General features: G+C 37.6%; 1 pseudogene; it reads left to right on the plus strand.

The window, feature by feature from the left end:
* The window catches only part of LOC147002502 (neutrophil antibiotic peptide NP-2-like), a 28,683-nt pseudogene extending 19,070 nt beyond the window's left edge, over positions 1-9,613 (plus strand).
* Positions 9,614-9,996: the final 383 nt, after the last annotated feature.

A 9,996-nucleotide genomic window follows, 5' to 3' on the forward strand; every position in this document is an offset into this window, starting at 1 on the left:
CAGACTAATTTCCAGAGTTGTTGTAACAGCTTGCAATCTCACCAACAATTGAGCAGTGTCCCCCTTACTCCATATCCTCAACAGCATATGCTACCAGATTAGATTTTAATCTTAAACATTCTGAATGATGTAAAGTCAAATCTCACTCTAGTTTTGATTTGCATTTCCCTAATGACTAAGGATGATGTACAATCCTCTAGGTATTTCTTGGCCATTTAATATTTCTAAGTTGAGAATTCTTTGTTTAGCTCTGTACCACATTTTTAATAGAGTTACTTGATTCTAAAGAGTCTGAACATCTTGAGTTCTTTGCTTATATTAGACATTAGCTCTCTATCACAGGTAGGATTGGTAAGGTCCTTTCCCAATCTTAAATGCAATTTGGCCTATTTACAGTGTCCTTTGCCTTACAGAAGCTTTGCAATGTTATGAGGTCCATTTTTTTCCATTGTTTATCTTAGAGCATAAGTCATAGGTGTTCTTTTCAGGAAATTTACCACTTGGCGCATGTTTTTGAGGTTTTTCCCCTACTTTCTCTTCTATTCGTTTCATTGTATCTGGTTTTATAATGTGGTCCTTGATCATATTGGACTTGAGCTTTGTATAAGAAGATAAGAAGTGATCAATTTGTATGCTTCTACATGATAACCACCTGTTGAGCCAGCACCATTAGTTGACAATGCTATTTCTTTCTCCACTGGATAGTTTTAGATTCCTTGTCAAATTCAAGTGAGCATAGGTGTGTTGGTTCATTTATGGGTCTTCAATTCTGTTCCATTAATCTATCTTTGTATCTCTGTACCAAAACCTTACAGTTTTTTATCATAATTGTTCTACAGTACAGCTTGACAGAAGGTATGGTGATTTTTCCAAGAACTTCTGTTATTGTTGAGCATACTTTTTGTTATCCTGGATTTTTTTTATTCCAGATGAATATGCAAATTGTTCTTTCTAACTCTATAAAGGATTGTGTAGGAATTGTGACAGGGATTCCATTAATCTATAGAATTATTCGGCAAGATGCCCGTTTTTACTATATTAATACTGATAATCCATGAGCATGGGGATTCTTTCCATCCTCTGAGATCTTCAATTTTCTCCTTCAGAATTTGAAGTTCTTGTCATCCAGACCTTTCATTTGCTTGGTTACAGTACACCAAGATATCATATATTATTTGTGACTATTGTGAAGAGTGCTTTTTCCCTAATTTTTTTCAGCCTATTTATCCTTTGAGTAGAGGAATACTATTGATTTGCTTGAGATATTTTTTATATACAGCCACTTCTCTGAAGTTGTTGATCAGATTTAGGAGGTCTCTGGTGGAATTTTTGGGATCAGTTAAGAATACTATCATATCATCTTCAAATAGTGATATTTTCACTTATTCCTTTCCAATTTGTATCCCTTTGACCTCCTTTTGTGATATAATTGCTGTGGCTCTGACTTCAAGTACTATATTGTCTAGATAGGGAAAGAGTGGACAACCTTGTGTAGTCCCTGATTTTAGTGGAATTGCTTTAAGTTTGTTTCCAAGGAAGAGCAACCCTCAGCAAGACTAACCAGTGGGCACAGAGACAGTATTCAAATTAATAAAATCAGAAATGAAAAGGGAGACATAACAACAGTATCCTAGGTATTTAAAAATTAATCTCATTCTAATACAAAAACCTATACTCAATAAAAATGGAAATTCTGAATGAAATGAATAATTTTCTCCAGAGAAACCAGTTACCAAAGTTAAATCAGAATCAGATATACTATTTAAACAGTCCCATACCCTCAAAGATATAGAAGCAGTCATTACAGTCTCCAACACCCCCAAAAACCAACAAACAGACAACAAACAAACAAAAAACAAAACAAAACAAAACAAAACAAAACAAAACCCAGGACCAGATGGTTTAGTGCAGAATTCCATCAGACCTTAAATAAGACCTAATATCAATACTCTTCAAAATACTCCACAAAATAGAAACAGAAGGAACACTACCCAGTTCCTTCCATGAAGCCACAATTATGCTGATAAAGAAACCACACAGAATCCCAACAAAAAAAGAGGACTTCAGATCAATTTCCCTTATAAATATTAATGCAAAATACTCAATAAAATCTTGTAAACCAAATCCAAAAACATATCCAAACATTCATCATGATCAAGTAGGCTGCATCCCAAGGATGCAGGGATGGTTCAATATATGGATATCTATCATTGAAATTCACTATATGAGCAAATTCAAAGCAAAACAAAAAAATCATCTCATTAGATGCTGAGAAAACACTTGACAAAATTCACCATCCCTTCATTTTAAATGTCTTGGAAAGATCAGGAATTCAAGGCCTATACCTAAATATAGTAAAATCAATATACAGCAAAACAAAGGCCCACATCACACAAAATGTTGAGAAAAACATGGTTTTTTTATACAGAAAACTTCTTCATATAATGAAATGCACATGTCTCATGACTCCAGTGTGCTCTGCAAGGTATACTCCAGTGTAGTACTTTATAGCATTGGAAGGAGATATCCACGATAAATAAAAAAGTCAGTAGACAGTTCTTTTGCAGCCTTAGTCTCCAGACATGCTATAGCATGCTACAAGTCAGGCTCTAAATCACCCCACATCTTTAAGGAAAAACTATGTCCTTGTGAAGGGACAGCAGTGGTGGCAAAGAACTTATAGATTGCTGCTTCTGGTTGCACAGAGGGAGTGGGTACCCAGCAGACATAGGGATGGAACCATGCTGGGAGAATTGAATATCCCAATCAGACTTTGAAGAAGAGGATGCTAGAAGCATCTTACATGGTTATTGTTACAGCAACCTTGACAGATAAGATCCACTGATTGAGCTAGTAGAGAATATCGAACTCTAACCAGTATAACAATTTTAGCCTCAAATATTATGGAATACTGATTAGTGGGTTGCAAACATAATAGGCAGTTACCAATTTCCCTTAAGACATTTCTGTCTTTAATTAGTCGCTTGTGACCTGGGCAAAATAAAGGTAATGATCAAGACAAATGTGGGGTCATCATTCTGAAATGTATTAATCTAGGGGGAAAGGTTGTCTGTTTCCAGGAACAGTGACCATAATTTCAGTAAGTGTCAATCGGCAAACACATGACACCATCACATTGACCAACCTCCCTACTAATGTTCTCCAAGGCCTCTCCACTACTTTACACAGATAAAAAGCTCTCCTATCTTGGTCTCCAGAGTTTATTCCAACACCTGTCCCTGTTGCAAAGTCCCCACCATGGATGCAATAAGCTCATGTATTATTCCTACCCCTTTTGAAGTTTAGGAACAAAATGTTTTTGTAAATTGCAAAATTTCATTCTTTTTAACCTGACCTATTCTAGTGGAGAAAATTCTAGTTACATATTGGTAAAGGTTAATGCGTGTAAGTACATATTGTGAAATGATTACCTTGGGGCTTAACATCCCTGTCGCCTAAGATATTTATAATGTTGTCATGGTGAAACATTAAAATTCTACTGTAATAGATGTTTTGAAATACATAATCCGTTATTATTCACAACCATGTAATTGTGTAACAGTACAGAAGAAATCATTGCTCCTACTTAAATGTAATTTTGCCCATTGACCAACATCCTCTCAGGAACCTTTGAACTTGACAATCTCTAGTAGCAAGTATTGTATTATCACCTGCCATTACATTGTTTTTTCTCTTGGATATGTGAGACCATGAATTCCTGCACTTTGTGTGTCTGGATATTTCAGAGTGAATGTCTACCAGTACCATCTCAGTTATTAAAAATTCTACCTTTTTATGGCTGACTATTGTCCCACTATGTACAAACATAAACACACACACACACGGACACACACACACACACACACACACACAAAGTTTATGCATGAATACCACATTTTCTTTACCCATTCATCTACTAAGGATTATCTCTTGGCAATAAAGTACAATATACAAAGCTACAATACACAAAGATAATTCTCCAACATAAAGAGCTTATTTCTATTTGAAAGTTTGGTTTTCTGTAATTTTTCTACAACGTGAAAGAGAATATAAGGAATTAAAAGAACCTATTTTTCTGTACTATACCAAATTTCCTTTGCCACTCAAAGTTCCACAGATCATTTAAGAAAGTTGCATGTAAGAGGAACATATTCTCCAATCTAATGTTGCCCAGATGGTCACTTTCCCATCTTCTTAATACTTGGACCCTTAGGTGACAGTGACCCTCTTCTCACTCTCATCAACTCTCTAGCTAATGACCACATGTCCACACACTTGCCAGTTCCTAGATTCTCCCCAGTTTTGGTGTTAATATAAAGCTCCTGATCTGTAACCTACTCTACTGCCTTCCTGCTCCCTGATGTGTATGACCCTAGTTCTTTGATAGTTTCCTTGAATAATGTTAATCTTGAGAGTCAGCTGGGAACTCTCATGCACAGTATATACACAGAACACATATACCCAGCTCTGTCATGTCAGAATCTCTGTGTTAGAAATGATCACAGTTGCCATGTGTGTAAACTTGAGTCCTTGTAAGGTAAAGTAATTTGTATTCAAGGTTCAGAAACCACCCCTGCCTCAGCATTTTTCACACAAATTCTTAAAAACCATAAGAATGAATTATGACTAGAAAAACTGGTTGATTCAAAAAAATACAAGTGTGTCCCTGGCCTTTCATTTTCTTTCTTTACCTAATGGCTCCTCTATGGTGTCACAGAGAATTAGGGACAGTTCTAGAAAGGGTTTGTAGTTCAAAATCCCAGAAAACTAACAAACATTTCCTAGTCTTTCTCATATTCTAGCAATCACCAAGGCCATACAGTGGACCCCACTACACCTTTCCCCAAAGTCAGAGACCTGAACCTCACTAGGGTTGCACATTAACTCTGCATCCCTGTTGTAGAAAACTGGATTAAAAAAAAAGAATAAGAAGTTGTTCATCAAAACATCTTAAATAGTATAGAACTTTATGCCACTTATCTAGGACTTGTTTTCAGACTCATTATTGAGAAACTAGGTGAAAAGATTTAGTCCTTACTTCATCAATGCATTGACAAAGCAAAAGCTGATATTCAAAATAATCCACACAAGTCACACATATTCTCACTGTGTATGTACATTAATATACTCTACTTTCCTACTGACCTATTAAATATCATTACAAAAAGAAATGGATTTCAAACAACACACATACATGTGTTCTAACTCATATTTTCCACTTGGACATTGATCAGTGCCATGGACACAGAGATGAGTGGTTCTCTAGGATTTAGACAGTTTACCACAGAAATACTCTCCATCATGGTTGCCTAGTCGGTACTGGTGTTAGGAGTGACAATGAGCCTGGCTATAAGCTGAGATCAGATGAGCAGAGTACATCCATCCATCATGGCTCAGGAGGAAGGGATCAGTATCAACCTATTTGAAGAAGAGTGTGTTTTGATGACGGATATTTGTAAACATTATAAGCCAAAACATTTTTCCCCAAGAGAACTGCCTATATATGTCAGATTTATCAGTGTAAAGAACCCCAGTTCTTTCCCTGTGGTTCTCTCAACAAGACTCAGATTACCTCACAGTATGGCAGGTGTGTTCCAGTGTGAACACCTGCATTAGTCCATTTTCTCTTGTATAATAGGAGTACACATACCAAGTCATATAATAACTGTATTATGAATAACCTATGGTACCAATTTCCTGCAGTTCTTGGAGATATGAAGTCTCAGGTGAATGTGATAAAAGATTTACTATGTGGTGCTGGTCCATTTACTGGTTTATAAATGAATATTTCTAGAAAATGTCAGCCCCTGTAAAAAGGACAAGGTGATTCCCTGAGTCTCTTTTATAAGAAAACCACACTATCCCTGGAGACTCTTCCTTTTTATCCCAATCCCCTGCAAGAAGACTCCACTTTTGAATGACATAACTTTGTGAGTATGATTGCTATACATCAATTTTAGTAGAAATTAACCACTCTGGCCACAGCATCATCTCAGAAGGAGAAAATGAAATATTACCACATCAAATCTTGGAGGCTAATGCAGCATGTTGACAAGTGTGAGATTTTGCTCCTGGTCAAGAAATGAAAAAGTTTATGCATAAGATTACCTAGGACAAACCTGCATTTTGATAGCAGTGTCAGAGGATTTGAGGTCATCTCAAAGCACTGTTTTTCCTCTTAGGCACTATATGGTAGAAAGTGCATCTCCAGCATGGAATGTCCATTCTGATCATGCTGTGCCTAACATTGTCCTTATAAATGACAAGTACAGCTTAGGCATAATGCATCTAAGCACACATCACTTCCTAAGACTAGCTAGTTCCAATCTCTTTGCCATCTGCCAGCCAGTGGGACATGCAGAAGACATTATGTCTCAAGGAACAAGGGCATGAGTGTTTTGCTCATATGGCTCTAGATACCTGTTTAGCCTTATTTAGTGGCCAAGAAAGTTTGCGTGCTGTCCTTTCAAAGAATGACTTGATAAATGTACTCCAATCACTCTGTTAGAACCTTCACAGTCTCACATGTGAATTGTACAATCTCACTATAGTGCAATATCCTTACCCTGTTGAATGTCCTAAGTAATTCTAGTGGTTGTAAATGAGGTCCTGAGGAGATTCACTGAGAACTAGTTTTCAAATCCTTATTTACATGTTCACTGAATATGTATTCTAGTCATTGTCATAAAGCATAAGCCCTGTTTTGTAGGACACACATTTCCAGTGTACTCTTTCATACTTTCTGAAACCAGTGATTAAGCCTCAGCCACAGAGCTATGCAGTACAAGTTCCTTAAATTGAGCAACAATGGGCAAATGGGTGTCATCTAGTCCTGGACTAGATAAATAAGAATTCCTTCTGGGAAGCCCTGCTTTAACTAGAGCTTTTACAAATTACTTAACTGTCCTTTCACCACATGTGTTTTAGGTATACAATAGAAATTAACCACAAATATTAAGACATCACAAGTCACCTTAAAATAGAGGAAATCTGTCCAAGATGTTTCAGCTGAACAGAAGAGTGCTATCTCTCTTGCTCTGTGCTCATTGCAAACCAAAAGGGTCTGTAAGTAATGAAAGTATCTTTCTTTTTTTCCAAATTTTGTTAGATATTTTCTTCATTTATATTTCAAATGCTATCCCAAACTCCCATATACCCTCTGTCTGCCCCCTCCCCCCCCCCGCCGCTCCCCTACCTACCCACTCCCAATTCTTGGTCCTGGTGTTCTCATATACTAGGACATATAAAGTTCTAAATTCCAAGGGGCCTTTCTTCCCAATGATGGCCAACTAGGCTATCATCTGCTACATATGCAGTTAGAGACATACGCTCTGGGGTTACAAGTTAGTTCATATTTTTGTTCCACTTATCAGCTTACAGATCCCTGCAGTACCTTGGGTACTTTCTCTAGCTCCACGACCGTGGGACCTATGTTCCATCCAATAGGTGACTGTGAGCATCCACTTCTGTATTTGCCAGGCATTCAGGCACTTCATAGCCTCAGGAGGAAAATTGGGGAAAAGCCTCGAACATATGGGCACCAGGGAAAAAATTATAAAAAAGAACATCAATGGCTTTTGTTGTACGATCAAAAATCAACAAATGGGACCTCACAAAATTGCAAACCCTCTGTAAGGCAAAGGATAATGTTACCTTTTTTACCAATCCTACATCTGCTAGACAACTAACATCCAATATGTACAAAGGGCTCAAGAAGCTGGACTCCACAAATTCAAAAAACCCCATTAAAAAAAGCAGTACAGAGCTAATCAAATAATTCTCAACCTACGAATACCTAGGGACTGAGAAGCACCTAAAAAAAAATGTTTTATATCTTTAATCGTCAGGGAAACGCATATCAAAACAACCCTGAGATTCCACCTCACACCAGTCAGAATGGCGAAAATCAAAAATTCAGGGGATAGCAGATGCTGGTGAGGATGTGGAGAAAGAGAAACACTCCTCCATTGCTGGTGGGATTGCAAGCTTGTACAACCACTCTGGAAATCACCTTGGCAGTTCCTCATTAAATTGGACATAGTATTACCAAAAGTTCCAGCAATACCTCTCCTGGGCATATATCCAGAAGACATTGTAACTGGTAATAAGGACATATGCTCCACCATGTTCACAGCAGCCTTATTTATAATAGCCAGGAGCTGGAAAGAACCCAGATGTCCTTCAACAGAGTAATGGATACAGAAAATGTGGTACATTTACCCAATGGAGTACTACTCAGCTATTAAAAAACAATGAATTTATGAAATTCTTGGGCAAATGGATGTATCTGGAGGATATTATCCTGAGTTAGGTAACTGAAGCACAAAATAACTCTCCTGATATACACTCACTGATAAGTGGATATTACCCCAAAATCTTAGAATACCCAAGATACAATTTGCAAAACACAAGAAAATCAAGAAGAAGAACACCAATCCGTGGATTCTTCATTCCTCCTTAGATTAGGGAACAAAATACCCATTGAAGGAGTTCCAGAGAAAAAGTTTGGAGCTGAGATGAAATTATGAACCATCAAGAGACTGCCCCGCCCGGGGATCCATCACATAATCAGCCACCAAATGCAGACAGTATTGCATATGCCAATAAGATTTTGATGAAAGGGCTCTGATATAGCTGTCTCTTGTGAGACTATGGAAGTAATTTTCAAAGTATGGATTTGTCATTGTGGGCTAGCTGCAATGGACTCCCTAATGGCAAGGCTGCTCTGGAGGAGACCACATCATTAGACCCCCTTCTAGGGGTCTTCAGTTTGACCATGTTGTAGCTGTGAAGAACAGTATTAAGGGGAAAGTCACACAACTTTTGCCAAAACACAAATATCTTCTTGTCATTAGAGTAGGGATAATGATATAATCTTTAAAATTTAAGAAATATCTCTTAGTATCGCTTGGATTGAATTACTGAGTTGCATGTATTGACTGTATGTTTTGGGTATTAGTTTCTATTCAGATGTAAGCTTTGCTAACATTTCCACCATGTTCTGCACTGTCAACTCTCACCAATGCTTATTTTCTCTCCTATGCAAAAGCTGCACAGCCCAGTGAAATCCCACAATCCCACTTGCCCATCTGCCTTGTTCCCAACACCTTTGGTGTCATGTAAGACAATGGTTATTAGACTTTATTAGACTTGATGACTATTATGTATATTTATTCATAATAATTGTGATTGCACATGCTGTTGGCTGTAATGATCAATGTGGAGAGCCAATTTCACCCAGCACATATCTTGCTCAAGATCACTTGTGTCCAAGGAACTAAGACACTATGTTCTGCACATGATCTCTGCATTCCCAGATGTGAAATCTATCTTGACCTGCTATTGCAGACTCACAGGCTCTGGATTTGGAGAATGGCTTTCTGTGGCCTGCCATTACTGTGGCCACATCTTCCGACTTTACCCAGAACATATCTTGCCAAGATCTCTTCTGCCCTGCTGACAAAGACACTAAGTACTGTACATGATCTCATTATCCCTAGATGGGAAATCAGGCTTGACCTGCTATTGCAGACTCACAGGCTGTGTTATTGGAGAACAGATTTCTGGGTCCTGATATTACCGTAGCCACATCTTCCAACTCTGCTGCCCCTGAGCACTGAGAACAAGAGCAATATGTTTGTCATCTGAATTAAGAACTTGAAGAATACAGCTTTTTGTGCCATGTTATGTCCTTGAGATTTCTCTTCCTTTATATCCAAATAAAGTTCTTATAGCAAGTTCTCACTCTCTATTTTTGATTATTATCTCCAAGCAAGACTCTGAGAAACAAGTACCAGAATGCTAGAAAGAAATAGTAGGCTTTACTCTTTAGGATTGTCAAGGTTATCACACAGGCTCCTAAAGGATAATAAGAAATGTCAATGATATTGTAAGGATCCTAATCTCTCATCTTATAACCCTGTCCATTTAGATAAGAACCACTCTCAAATCCATTGGCCTGCTGGGATGAATTCAACATGGTTATCTTCATTGTTA

The sequence above is a fragment of the Mus caroli genome, unplaced genomic scaffold (assembly GCF_978045245.1).
Source record: "Mus caroli unplaced genomic scaffold, Mus_caroli_1 scaffold_10, whole genome shotgun sequence".
Classification (NCBI taxonomy): Eukaryota; Metazoa; Chordata; class Mammalia; order Rodentia; family Muridae; genus Mus; species Mus caroli.